At 35.2% G+C, this 15,114-nt stretch overlaps 1 long non-coding RNA gene across 1 annotated transcript; it reads right to left on the bottom strand.

Annotated features, from left to right (window-relative positions):
- Nucleotides 1–7,219: 7,219 nt before the first annotated feature.
- On the bottom strand, nt 7,220–11,142 carry LOC137473870 (uncharacterized). Its single transcript, XR_010999025.1, has 3 exons — nt 9,927–11,142; nt 8,814–9,416; nt 7,220–8,639 (listed from the first exon to the last, which is right to left on the bottom strand). It is a non-coding gene; the product is annotated as an uncharacterized lncRNA (long non-coding RNA).
- Nucleotides 11,143–15,114: the final 3,972 nt, after the last annotated feature.

The following is a 15,114-nucleotide window of genomic DNA, read 5'->3' as shown; positions in this document are numbered from 1 at the left end:
TAAGCTAAATCACTGCATATAGAATGAAAAACATTTTTTTTTGTGGAACAGAATGCTTTGCAATTGATGCCAAAAAATAAACCAGCCAAATTATTATCTTTTGCCTAAAACTTCTTTAAATCAAGCGGTCCAGATGCATAGTTTAATAACACTATGCTGCAACTTTAACAAGGACTACATTTGTCTTTAAGTCCACATGATAGTGAAAGCTTAATATGAAAAACTTTTGTCTAGCACAAGTGATTTGAAGATGTTTTGCTCCGTGCATGTGAACTCAGCAGGTGATTCTTGCCTATCTTTGATGTCAAACAGCACAAAACTTCAGTGACTAGTAGCTTCAGAAATGCAATAGACATAGCTGAGTCTTCATATGAAGCTCATGCTTGAACTACATCAGAAGAACTGACATCTATTATGGTGAGCAAAGACAAGTGTTTGAAAAGAGATTCAAACAGAAGTGTCAGAATTTACAGTGCATAGTTTTATATAAGTTGATTTTAACCAAGCATATCTCTATGAACTCTGCAGGATAGAAAAGAAATTTCAAAAGGCAGAGAAATTGTTGTCATCTAAGGGCATGGAATGTTTTAATAGCTTAAGGAAGAACATTTCTGAAAGGTTATATGGTGATCCATTTACTTTGACTGAGTAATAAGGCTCATCATTGTCATGGTGAAGTTTTTAACCCTTAGAACAATGAAAATGTTCCAAATGTATTGCCAGAATTAAAAAGCTGAGAGTAATTGCCTCATTCAGAGATTTTTAGTCTCTTGAAATACACATTTCCCATTAAGATATATGAATAAATAAAATGCACTTCTTCAGTCACCATATGTCTGACCTGGAGTCTCTTGCTTCAGTGTAGACTACGACATACCTAAGGATAAGGACTTGAACTTATATATTATCACTTTTAAGGGAAGAGAATTTAGACAAGAGTTCCATTAAAGACCATTACATTAGTTTATTGTCTTTCTTCCATTCATTAATTTCCTTTCCTTTTCCTGAATACATACATCTCCACATGCATTACACGGCACAGGAGAAAAACCCTTTGTAGAAATGTAGTTTGTTTGAAACTGTGTCCTACAGGATTACTTAGAATAGTGCTCTGGAACTACCCCCAAGGAGTCCTGTGTCACAAAACAATCTAATTGTTCTGTAAATGTTTCTTCTTTTGTTAAAAACAGGAGGGGGGGAAAAGGCTAATAATAATAATAATAATAATAATAATAGGCAGAACTCCAAGGCAGAACTTCTTGGCTGAAGCATGCAAAGAAAGAAAGTAATGAATTTCTAACTGGTAATCAATAATATGTAGGAATGGGATTTTTCTTTAGGTTTTCTTTTGCAAGTAAAATGTATGAGAAGATAGTTGTTTAATTACTGTGAATTAAAGTTTATTGACTGATTTTTTATTAATTTCTCTACTTTATAGAGGCATATAAAATCTCTAGCTTTCGGGGAAAAGAATTTTAAAAGACCAATTGAATTGAGCTTTCTCTTCACTTTGTACTATAAGACTTTAGAGGCTAATTTGTTTAAGGCTCTGAACTGTACTGCTGTACTGTATTCAGATGCCCCTTCATTCCATGAATGAGATAATAACCTAATTATAATATAAGTAAGTTAGTCCATACTACATTTACTTGGAAAGTCATTTGAAGGCATCTCACCCTGTTTTGAGAGATACTTGAACTTCTTGCATGGAAAGCACAACTTAAGATAAAAATTGTGCAAGTCCTAATTTTATAACATTTATTTTTCTTGTTGTCTTTTCTTTTGGCTTAATGTGCCATAAGGTACACTAAAGAGTTGTGAAACTCTACTGTAACTAAACACCTTTTTTGTCTAGTAAATAGAATTATGTAGTAATTAAAATTACTTTGTTTTAGAATAAACCATTAAACACAAATTTGGATCAAAATACAAATCTGCACTGAGATATAACATTTTCATATATTGCTAGATAATCCTCACAATGTTCTATTATTTTAACATATTGAAGTCTGTGTAAAATGCAGCAAGGAGTTTTGAAATGTTGTGGGCCTGTTTGAAGATACTGTGGGTGTTTTTTGCAAGATTCTTCCTAGTTTTAACTAGTATAGACATGAGACAGGAAAGTGTACAGCATTTTTAAAACATGGAAAGATTTTTAGGAAGTGAGCCTGACTCCCGAATAGGTTGATTGATAGAGTCTCAAGATAAAGCCCATCACAGAATTTCCTCCCTTTCCCTCTCAGGAAAACACAAGCAAAAAAACCTTTCAATGTCTTCATAGGGATATTTTGCAAAATAGCACCAAGAAAGAAAAGAATTACACAGATGTCATATACAGCCCCAGTGCTATGTGCACTCTTAGTTCTGGCTTAAGGCATGCAGGCTTGAGAAGAATAAATAGTTTCTAAGCTTAGGTAGTAATAAGAGTGTTTTTATGACAAGACTTTCTGTTCCTATTCTTTAATTGAAAAGCAAAGAGAGGAAAGTATTGTCACACTGTCGCTTTATCTTTGTGCTAAAACATCACGATTTCTTTTTGGCAAATGCCCTCTTCCTAAGAAAAGTAAGGCTGGCTGATTTGAAGTTATATAATTTTAAAAATGTTGGCTGGAAATTCTATTATGGGATTACCTTTACAAAACTACTGGAAGAAGATAATGACCTTTCTGGATAGCCTCAGTCTGGGTCCAGGTACACATGGGATCTCTCCCATCCTTATTCCCAGGCTGGAAGACATTTCCTCTATCCATGCGAGGGTTCCTAACCACCAGCCTATAAGATACCTTTGGAAAGGCTAGCCTTCAAATTTCTTTCACAAATATTTTATGTTATACGGATGAGTGAAGAGACTCACCTCATGTATACACATTCATAGAGTGCTTATATAAAAAGGGACTGCTCTAGCACTGTTTTAGTGCCCTTTCCTTTACCTTTCTATCTGAAACAGACTGAATACCATGTACCTGTTTAACATTTTTCCTTTATAAATCAGAACAGTACAGTAAAAAAAATTGAGCGTGATGTAGTTGATAGCATTGCTGTCTCCATTAATAAGACACACTTTATTTCTAATGGAAGTTATTTGGGAACTTTCTAGCTACCAAAAATTCAACAGATGATGGATAATCATCAAGCCTGTCCTTATGGGTATAATGTCAATTCTTTCCACAAATGGTCTCTTACCTTGCCATAAAAGTCCCCAGAGAAAATGTTCCCCCTCTTGGACTTGAAATACTGGTCTACTGGTTTTCTGGAGTTTTCTAGAATTATGAGGGTATTATCTGACCTACTTATTGATGTCTTGGAGATCCCTGGATGACCAAATACCTTTCAAGGGGACACTGTTCTTCAGTTTAGGAGGTGCATAACTAGACAGTACATCATTAACTGAATCCAGGTCAGTGTCCCGGATTCAGGTGAATAAAGATATTCAAAAACCTCCTATTACAGGAATGTCATGACTAAAAGCTATGCATCTTAAAATGAAGTATTCGCATTTCACTATTAGGTCTTTTCCTTTTTAGTAGACCCCACCTTCAAGTTTTATTAGAAATGGTAACATGCTTTAAATGTCTATTAGTGTATGTCTAATTATAATGGATGGCCTATAAAAATCCTTCTGACAGCCACATGAATAGCAAAACAATTATACTCAATAAAATTGCAATGACCACTAAGTGAATTCATAACGAAGTGAATCTTAGAAACAAAATTGCAAGCAAGGATGTTCATCTTAATCTACACTGGGCCAAATAATTAAAAATTTCTGGAGCATTTTTTGGTAAAATCAATGGGCAATCTTGGTTTAAAATGATGATAAAAGCTGGATCATGATACTTTCAATTGCTTATGCAAATACCTTAAATTGGAAATCATGAAAACTTTTGTTCTTAGAGGGAAGGAAGTTAAAAGATCAGCTCATGGGGATGACTGTAGGAGATAGCTATGTTTTGTCTACCTACATGTCCAACAACAGTTCTCTTGAAAATTTTATCTCGAGCAAAGAAACTTTTAAAATATGTGATGAGAAAACAAACTTCATGAAACATTAACTTAGCAATAAATATAAGAGATGTTACTAACAAAACTGAGATGTAAAAACAGAAATAAATTTATGAATAAACAAAGGAAATTAGTGGGGGGTTATTTCTGGTTGTTGGGGGTGCAGGGTTGTTGTTTTGGGTTTTATTTTTTCAGTTTGTTGTTTTTTCTTTTTATAGAGTTCAGTACTCTAACTTTAGAGGTCCTTGACACAGATATCTGCATAACCAAGAATAGTTTATATAGTTGATATCCACTATGTAATCGGTGTAAAGAAATACTAGTTTTAGAGTATGACTAATCTTATTTCAAGAAGTTAAGAGATATAAATCAAATTAACCACTCTCTAGACTATCTATTTCTCTCCATGAGCATACAAGGACTTCAGTTGCTCAAGTGGAGAACTCTCACAGCAAATTAGATGAATCCTGCTCTGTGTGAAGCAAAATTTGCATGACTAATATATGTGATGCTTTTGGCATACTCTTGTTAATTCTGACCCAAGAAAAATTTGTAGGAGAGCAGTGAGTCCTTCTGGACCTTGGCTGAGGATTGAATGGTAAGACCATGGGATAGGAGCCTGATTGCAGAGGGAAGAATCTTGTCTTATAAGGGGACATCCTTCTGGAGAGAATTTTTGTGAGCCTTCTGAGGTAAGAGGGACTTGATTTTTGTCTTTCTTGAAACCAAAAAATTTGAGCCAACCATACATGAAATGTAATGGGAGAAGAGTTGCAATTTTAGTCTACATATTTCAGTCTGTTTTGGTGTGTTTTCTGCTAGACTTCAGCTTTGTCTAAACACAGTTGAATTATTTGCACAGAAATACCTACTGAAATGTTAGGATATTATTACTATTTTTCTTATGTCATTATTCACTCCAAACACTAAGATGGGAATCTCTCTTTTAAGAATAACCACCTAAAAGTTAGTCATCTAGTCTGCTAGGCTTAAATGTCAGCAGACATACTCTCCTACCATGAGATAGATATTTAGATAGGTGTAATGACTTGCTTTGCTAGTGTGCCCATCTCTCACCCAACAAAAATTCAGAAGGAGTTTCATATCAATATCTAGTACAGTATTAGATGAAAAATTTCTTGCTGTAATTAAATGAGAGGAATGTATGTTTTAAGGAACTTAATGAAAGCTAAGGTTGCAAAGGAAAATTTTTATGTGTACTTATTGTAGTTTTCAGAGCCTTCTCCCCCTAATTATCAATGCTTGCATGAATTTAGGATGATTGTTCCCAAAAAGTTGATTTTGGGTTGTGATATGAAGGACTCCATTAATTCTGTATTTACTGATTTTTTTTTGTTCTTAAGAAATTTTATTAATTAATAGTAACATTATAGTTAACTATGTCTTTGTTATTTTTTAATATTGAGAACAAAAATTAATAATAATATAGTGAGACCATAGTTATTGGGAGTTTTAAAGCAAATGCAGGTGTACAAGACATTGGTCTTTTTTTAAAGGATTTGTAAATATTATGAATGATCAAATAGGTATTCAGTAAAAGAAATCACTTTTTCTGAAGGAAGACTTCTAACCTAAGCAGTGAACCAAACAACAGATTAAAAAATGAGCTTGGCTTTATCTTTATGCAGATTATTGAATTTCCTCTATGGCTTTGCAGTAATTTGGGGGATTTGATTAATTATGGAACCAGAACATTTATTTTGACATACTAAATAAAACAGAAATAAAATAAGAAGCTGATTTGCATGCAAAAATGACAATTTTTACACTTAAATATCCAATTTCAGTTTTTTTTAGTAGTGAAGTAATTGTATATTTTTATGAATAGCATGTCCACAACATTTATCAGTGAAAGACAGTGCTTGTTTCAGTAATGACTGTTAACATTCATCCAAACTCAATATGCTTTCTTTTCAGTATTACACAGCATTATATCAGAATTTAAAAATTATCTTTTATTGTAGCAGAAGTTATTCCACAGCTAAAATTCTCTATATCAAATGTTTGGCTAAAGACAATTTTTACCAGTAAGTTTTAAGCAGTTGGAAATTGAAGTTTACAGTGGAAGTTTCACTACTGACTTAGTGACAGAAACATGAAGAAGCTATTATAATTTAACATGTAGAATGAACTTCCATATATCTGTGGCAAATACAGACTTTTCCGCCTCAAGGGTTTGGCATTTTTAGATAAAAAAGAATCAATGTCATTATACACAGTCTCTCTAGAGCATCATAATTATTCTGCATGCATACAATATTTATTTAAAACTTAAAATTAAACTTCAAGAGGTGGTCATTTGAAAGCTGGCAGTCAGTGAACAGATTCTGTCTTCATAAAAAAGAGAATATTTCTTCTAAAAGTTAAGAAGTAGATCAAAACGGTCTTTCCAGTAACTGACACTTTAGTCATACAGATGCTTTTTATGTGTCAGATTTATTAATAAAGAAGGTCCATGGGAATGAACAGAAGAAAATCTTGAGGATGTGACTGTCAGTTTTTGATATGTCAGGTATAATTTTGTAACTGTGATTTTTGGATAGCAGTACACACACGGCATTGTACTGATGTTTGTGTACTTCTTTGTACTATTTCATTTGTGATGACTGAGAAAGAAGATGAGGAGGAGATGTTTTGATACAGGATTGAAACTTGAAACTGCAGTCCTTCAATATGAACAGCATTCCTTTTTCATCTTTCTTTTCATGTTACCTTTTTAACTTTTGCTACTGATGTAAAGAAAAAAAGAAAATTTGAAAAGATGCCAGGTGTTGGTTTTTATCTAGGTGAAAGATCACAGAAATTGAGAAAAACTATAGTTTTATTTTGTCATCATAACAGTATTATGAGACAGATCAAATAGTTGTCAACAACGAATGTTTGTCCTCCAAAAGCCAACACAGAATAATTTAAACTGTGATATCCCTTCCTATTGCTCACAGAAAATATGCACAATATTATAATTAGATGAAAGTGTAATATGTTGGTGCTGCTATTCTGCAAATAATAGCATTTCTTTGGCTAGTCTTTGTGTACATTGGAGTTATTTTTAACTTATCAAAGTGCATACAGCAAAGAACTGCAAAAGAATACCACAGTGCACCACCTGAAGAAAATGAATGTTTTTTTCCCTTTTTTTTAATGTTATTCATTTTATAGAACATGTTATATTAGAAGAAGCAAGAAGTGCAAAGTCCTTATTTTCAACAAATTTCTGTCAGTTGGAAGCTTCATTTATTTTGATTGGAAAAGTGCTTGTAAACAATTCTATTGTTCATGGATTTATTAATACACATCAAGGATGCTGTTCCAGTGTTGGACAGCAGTACTCAGGATTCTGAAGTCAGGCATCTGCTTAAGGGTTTTATTGTTTCAACTCATAAAGAGAGGAAAGGGCTAGCACTGCAGGAATTCCAGTGACCTGAAACCTGCTCCTTCATCTGTAAGCAAGAACAGCATGTGAACAAGAAAAGTTCCTCTCATTACCCAATAGGTTACTATAATTAATGTTTGAATGCAGAGAAATTGTTCACTGTCATGCATCAAAACTGCTACTTCTGCTAATATTCCTTATGATTTAATTCTTCGTTTTCTCGTGGACCTTATACAGAAGTTATCCCTTGTTTAACTTATGAGAATTTTTTTTTCAGAAAAAGATGATAAATGCATTTTAGAGGTGATATTTCCTCAGTTTTGTAGGTTCTTAAGGCTCTTCCTGCTTAGCCCATAAACTGTTCACAGTTCTCCATGTGGTGCTGCTTCAAACACATCTACTTTTGTAAACATCAGTGAGAGCCCAGCTGCCCTGTATACTTAAGAAAAGTCAAAGTTCATTCGTTCATTTTTTCCTTCCTTCCTTTTTTGTGAGATACAGCAGTCTATTCATTCACTTCAGTATTCTAATATACAAGGTATAAGTTCCTTTCATCTGGCTCTACAGCCAAACGAAGATAAACAACGAGGGAGTCTTGGAAATTTCTTAAAATTGCACCAGGCTATTGTCATGTCTCCTCAGAATCATCTGTTTTTATAGGACTTGAACACACAAAATACTGAGAATTAAGCTTGGATACATACAACTTTTTTTCTGTACAAAACCTGAGGTGTTACAGTCTGATCAGTCAGAGTGAATAAGAGGAGCATCATGAGCTCCCCACACAGCCTACAGAGGTGGTACAATGGATATTAAATAATGGGATTGAGCAGCACTTACAAATTTGCTACACTTATAATCATTTAAAGAGAAGCCATTCAGCCTTTGCATATGTGCAGGCTTTCCCAGGGCTCAGTTCTTCAATCCTTCAATTCCTCCCTCTGGACCTATGGGTAGAGCTTGCCATTCACCAGGGAAATCTTCTGAGCCAGCTGCTCTTTTCCATGACTCCCTAAAGAATGCATGGCAAATCGAAGCTGCTCTGCACTCCACGCTCTCTTCCTCTGACGAAAGTGCTTATTCATTCTTAAATGCCTGCTTCTCATTTCTAGGAGCCCAAATGCCTTTTCCACTTTAGCCCTGACACAATTTCAAGATTATTTAGTCTTGGCAGTTGTGTAGATGAGTGAGTAAGGAAGTGCCCAATTTGTGTTGTCACACACAATATGAGTTTCTTTTGGCTCTGTGGAAAGCAAAGTACCATCAGTTTTGGGTCTCTACTTGCTCCCCCTTCCTTCAGCTACTTAAAAATTTTCCTGGCTCTCCATCCTATCTTGACTTCAGCTTCCTAGGCTGCCAGGGTGGGAGGCTTTAGGCTATAGGCATACTCATTCTTTTACATGGTGTGGGGACTCACATTAAAGGAGAGTACCTGAAGCTGCAGTTTCTTCTAGCAGATCAGTAACTCACTGTTAGCAACTAGTATCTCTCCTGCTCTTAAGATGTATAAAGGGTGATTACAGGGACTGCATAATACGCCCCCCAACAGCACCTGTTTGCATAAAGAAATGTTTAGAGGGTAAGACAATAAAGCTGAAGGAGAAGGAAAACTCTTCATGGATCCAGCTCCTGCTGGGTCTTAGATCATGGAAGGTGGTCACCTGAAGTTTACCTCTCTGAACACTTCCTATGCAAATAAACATAATTGAAAATGAGAAAATCAAAGCAAACTCTGAGCTTAAAAATGACAAGGATATCTTGAAACAATTTTCCAACTGTTTTGGGTGTTTTAGGAAACATTAATTTCTTATCTGGGAGGTGTTGTGACCTACTCCTTGAGTAAAACCGGAACTGCTTGCTCTAATTGCAACGTCGTCTTTAGAATATTTGTATCGGTGTGACAGGGGAGTGTCTGTGTGTGTGTGTGTGTGTGTTTAATTGCAATCTTCTTGGCTTTGTCTTGCTGACATCCCTGCCAGTCAGCAGCTGCACATACCAGCCAGCCCTCTTTTGTGCCAATCTGGTGTTGAGTGGTGCAGAAACATTTTAATTAATGTTGAACTTCTTAAAGTTGAAGTGAAAACAATTACAGCTCAATTTTACTTTGCCTCCTCACTTTTATCACTTATTCTCTTTCTCCTCCCTCTCCATTAGAGAGCTTAATTTCACAGACTATGAATTATAATTTAATTATTATATTTTAAAAAGGCAGACAAGGCATTGTTTCTTCACCTTTTGGTTAGAAAGCTCTGAAATATCAAAGGAAAAGCTCCTTCCTTCTTGAGTGCCAGGAGCATGGAGTCATTCCCATCACAGACATCTCATTCTTCCCCATCTGTGACTTTTTTTTCTTTCTTTTTGTACAGATGGGATCACATCTTTCCCTTAACAACTGTTTGCACACCAGACTCAGAGAAAGTTCACAGTACACATCACATGTACATTGGATATGTAAGTGAAGTGATCTGTAGCACAGCTAATTAGACCTAAATTCTTGATTTACTATTTATAAAACAAAATTGATTATTACTTCATCAACAACATTTAAAGCATCATTAAGAGAGGTCTGCTCCAGCAGCCTCAGGTTAAATTTTTTAACAAGCACTTTAGTTGCTAATCTGTGTTATTGCCAACATATGTAAACTTCCTAATGCTAATTGCATTCAGCTGTGAATCAAACAATGTCTAATTCTCTTCAGGATTAATTATGCACATGTGCTGCCTGCATTCCTAAACATGGTTCTCATAAATAATAAGAGATATATCTAAGCAGATGGGATTTTTCCAACTAAATGATCTGTTTATCATGAATAAAACAATTGACATATACTAGACTTCTAATGCAAAGTCCCCACAACATTCCCATGTTTTTTAATCATAAAAAATTGCTGTGACAGTTGTTTGTGTGAACATGTTTTTGTACAGCCAAGCACTAAGAAGCATGTCCTTCAGTAAGCACTCTTACCTTTGTGAGCACCTTTCTTTCTTCATTCTTTTTCATCTTTTGATTTGAAGGTGCATAATAGAATGGTTTATATCATGTATTTGATGAATGAACTAAAAGTCTCCACTAAATGCACAAGTTTTGTAAGCCCTAGGGAAATCTGGTTTAAGTACAGCACATGAAAAATTGCTAAAGTGTTATGTATTCTGCTTCTTTCAGGAAGAAGCAATGAGTTTCTGGCATCCAGTCCCAACCTTGGCAGTATCTCTCTTTAGAATTTCTTTTCTATTAGTATAAAATGACTGATAATTAACTGAATTTGTAAAATTAGCTTGAAAAATAACTTCAATGCTCAGTTCATGGCAAGCAGAAATAACAATTTTAAAATGACGTTTGACAGCAACAGAAGAAATTTTCCTCTAAAAGAGGGACACAAAGTTTTTCTATAATTTATTTTAATGAAGATATCTTCTTTTAAATAGAATTCAAAATCTAGATGAAGCAAGCAACTCTACAGCATGTCTCTTCTCATACAACACCGATGTCTTTGTTTTCACTGAAAAGGACTTACATGGAAAATGCATCAGAACAGCAAGAATTTGATACTAGTAGAGGCTTATAAAATTATACTGTTCAATTTTATATTATTGCACCCATTATTTTTGGTCTTACTGTGGAATGTTTTAATTAGCCCTTATGGTTTAGGCTGATTTGAATTTTATTTTGAGTCAGTTTCTTTTATTTCTTTTTTTCTCCTAAAAAAAAAGTTGAAATACTATGGTATTAAAAAAAGGTAACAGACTAATAGCCTAAGTGCCCGAAGTCTTTCAGTTTCACAATAGATGGAACACAACCCTTGGCAATATGCCCTTAGAGTTCTTTTTCAGGTGCCAGTTGTTGATGTGAAGAAGTGGTTGAGCACCTGTGCCTCATTTAGCTCTTCATTTCTCAGCTGAGTCCAGTAAGAGAGGTTATCAATTGGTATAATGGTTTTTATAATAAGAACACCTGTCCTCTAGTCACTAAACCTCAATCATCAGCTAATTTCATAAGGTTATCAAAAACTCAGTTGGTTATCAGTGATGACCTTTGCTGAATTTCAGCTGGTGACATTGAGATGAAAAGCTGTGCTTTCTGTTACTAGCTGGTGAGTCAGCCTGCCCTTGGCTCAGTTTGGGCAAGATAAAACTTGATGAAGCTATGGCTTATCTGTGTTAAAGTGAGATTCTAACGTGACAAAATGCTTGATAATCTGGAAAACACATTTTAAATAGCTTGAACAGCTTTATTACAAAAGGAGACATTTTTTGGTCTTTGAAATCAGATAATTCATTATAATAGCATGTAGCTGAAAGAATAAAAGCAACTGAAGAGCTGAGAGAACTGAAGCATCAAACTGTTTCCCAGCAGTGGAGATTGCAGAAAATATTTAACAGTGTAAGGTGGTCTTCCAGACTGTGAGAGATGAGCATATTGGTAGAATGCTACCATGGGCTGAGAGTACAATTTTCAGGGCAGTTATTTCTTGTTAGTTTGTATTTTTATACAAAGCCTAGGAGCTGTGCTCATTTAGGTTATTTGAAAACAGCTCAGATGCTCATTTACAAAAGAAAAATGCCTTTCAAGAGTTGAAAGAAGTCCCAAGCTTGTGTTTAGATGAGGTTTGAACTTTTAAGTAAAGGTGAAATTTTCTTGCATTTCTGAATTGTAAAAAATAACTAAATTACTTTGCCATTAAAGGAACCAGATAGTACATCTGAAAGTCTTGGACCCCTGAAGATATTTGAGTTGTTGGACCTTCTTACCACTGAACTGCTTCTCAGCCTGGAGTCCCCTTATAGGCAGACTGGCTACAGCCTCTTGTTTTGGATATGGAAATTTTGCTCCAGACATCATGAGTGACATCATTTTACTGAGCAAAAATGATATGCAGAGAAGAGGTAAAGTGTTGTGTGGGGGAAAGTACTACCTTGCTTGTCAGTTAATAGTAAGACCAACCTAACTTTTCCTACTCAATTCTATCATAAGACCTAAATTAAAATTAACTGCTAGTAAAATAATGTAGTCCCTGACCAAAAAAAAAAAAAGGTAAAAAAACCAGTCCACTAGCATTTTTGCTAGTTTTACTCACCTGCAAAATGAAATAATTTGATTGAAATTGTTTATCTATATCCTGAAGTGTGAATGTTTATGGGTTTAAAAAAAGGATTGTTGATCATGTAATCATTTTGGAAAATATAAACTGGACTCCTTTAGGATGGAACTAAACTGGATTACGTTCTCCAAAATCAGACTGAAAGTACAGTTACTGCAGACACATGCTGAACCCTTGAGCTACACAAGGACTGGTCAAAATTAGCTTTTCATTGAAATATGTGCAGTGTGGATGCGAGGTCTTCTACATCAGCTGTTTTGTTTTGGCATACCTACTGCAAAGCTACACTGCTAATCCATAGACAACCCTGAACACCATGAAGTATGCCATTCAGAAAATGCTAAACTTCTTTGAAAGTCTTTGTGCAAGGGGGAGAAAAGCAGTTCATAGATTGGGATTCCGCCCTGTGTGGTTAAATGTAGGTATCTTAAAGATAATTCAAGAAGTCCTTTTGAAAATAGGTAGCATCATGGGCAAAATAGACCTTTTTGTTTGCCTGAAAGAAGCTCTAGAGGATAATTTCATTGTTAATTTAGCACAGAAATAGAAAATTGTCACATGACTACGAATGAAAGTTGAAGGTACCTTAACAATTTAAGAAGTCATACTCTTAGATTGTGTCTGTGCATCTAAACAAAACAGGACAAGGGAGAAAGTGCAGGGTCTGCATGGGTGGTCTTGGACCCTGTTTGACCCCATGGGTTTTTAGGCTGTGCTCACTGATCTGCCTGGATGAGGCTTGGCCACACCCCTGGGCAGTGTCAGTGAAAAGGCTTTTGTGTCCTCCAAACACTCCTATGTGCCTTTGTGCTGCTTTCCACAACATGGAGGTCCATGGGCTGCAATACACTTCACAGCAGGTTATATGATCTTGAAAACATACAAGATATAACTACATGTTAGGGCCATAAAAGCAATACATGAAACCTGGTGGAGGCACAGGCCATTTTCACCTTCACTTTGATTCCATTTGGTATTTTGTCCATGGTTTCATTCAATCCAAATGTCCCCTTCATTAAAAAGTGCATAAATGAACCTTAGAGAAGAAAAAGAAAGAATTTAAAGCCTTAGGTATTTTACATAATAGTTCTCCTAGAAAGGTATTTTCCCATTGTAGTGTCTCCATTTCATTGTTATTGTTGTCAATTATGAATACACTATAGTTTGACGTGGTTTTCATTTCCTCACCAATGAATAAAAGGCATGGTGTTTAAAAAGTAATCTCTGTACAGGGTGGGAGAAACTTGAATGAAACGGGAATGTTTTCTGAATCAATAAAGAAGAAGGTCTGTTCCTGGATTTTGTTGTGCCTCCTCACATTAAAACATGTTTTGAAGAACTTAGTAGGGGGCTGAAAGCTGGAGAATTTTTATCAAGATGTTTTGTTTGTGCAGTGCTGGTGTTTCTTAACTATATGCACAAGATAAAAGACTGTGATATGCCTCCTAGTAAAAGCTTTGACCTTTAGTAATTTTGTTAGTTACTGCTGGCAAAAGAAGTGAGAGTGCTTGGCACATGGCTTTACTCCTCATCAATACCAGATTCTGCAGCCATTTTTGCATAAAAGCAGAGTATCATCCTATACCATTTCCACAGATTCTTTTTAAGTAACTATAATTTCTTTTAATTAAGATAAAAGAAATAATGAAAAGGTGTTGCAAGCTATTTTTCTATGTTCTATTCTTTAAAAATTAAACATTTTTGGGTTAGGATGAATTTTATCACTCTCCCTTCCACATGCAAGACATTTACTGTCATATGTAGGACAAGAACTCTAGCACTGATTTTTTTACACAGCTTTATGCCTTGCCAGCAGGCTGTATTAAGTTATATTTTGTGGGTATAACTTCTGACCCTAAGCTCAAAATTGGGGATTTTATGTGAAGAATATCTCCCAGCTTTTAACAGAATTTGAATCTAACAGTGCTCCCATGCTTTATCCATTTAAATACCAAATGTAGTCCTGTATTAGAATGTGTTTTTATGCAAGAGATCAGTGGCTTTCAAGAAGGACTACAGCATCGCTGCTACCGTCACACTCCGGCCTGCTCTGCAGACATGCTGAAGCACACTACATTTGCAAGTCCTCAGTGACATTCTCTCAATTGTTTCTGTGAAACTGTTTGGATGATACACCTAAACTGATTAGGTCACCATCATGGACATTACCATACTCAAGTGTTTGAAAAGGGCAATAGCAGGGGCCCTTTGGAGGCTAATGACAGAGGCATATTAGAAAGGATAAACTTGCTTGGGGTTTTTCTCTGTCTTTTTGTTCATTTTTTTTAAGGGGAACAGGGGTTGGTGCAGTTGAAGTGTTTCTACAAGTTAATTTTCCATTTGCAACAGCTTCATGTTTTGGGTTTTTTATGAGTTTTGTCTAGATGTTTACTGATCAGACAAAGAAAAGCACATACATGTGTAATTTTGAGGGTAGAGAGAGGCTCACTCATGAATGGAATACTATGGCAGTATTATCACTTGCAAGGATGGAAAAGGTGTGTTTCACTCTACCCCCTGCTCCTTTATTTCACTGCAGTTGCATATAACAATCTGTTGGGTTTTTATTAAAGATACCATAGTAATAGACAAAATAATTTGATTTATTTTTAATTTCAT

The sequence above is a fragment of the Anomalospiza imberbis genome, chromosome 5 (assembly GCF_031753505.1).
Source record: "Anomalospiza imberbis isolate Cuckoo-Finch-1a 21T00152 chromosome 5, ASM3175350v1, whole genome shotgun sequence".
NCBI lineage: Eukaryota > Metazoa > Chordata > Aves > Passeriformes > Viduidae > Anomalospiza > Anomalospiza imberbis.
Note: the sequence above shows the minus strand (reverse complement) of the source record. Positions and strands in the feature narration are given on the sequence as shown.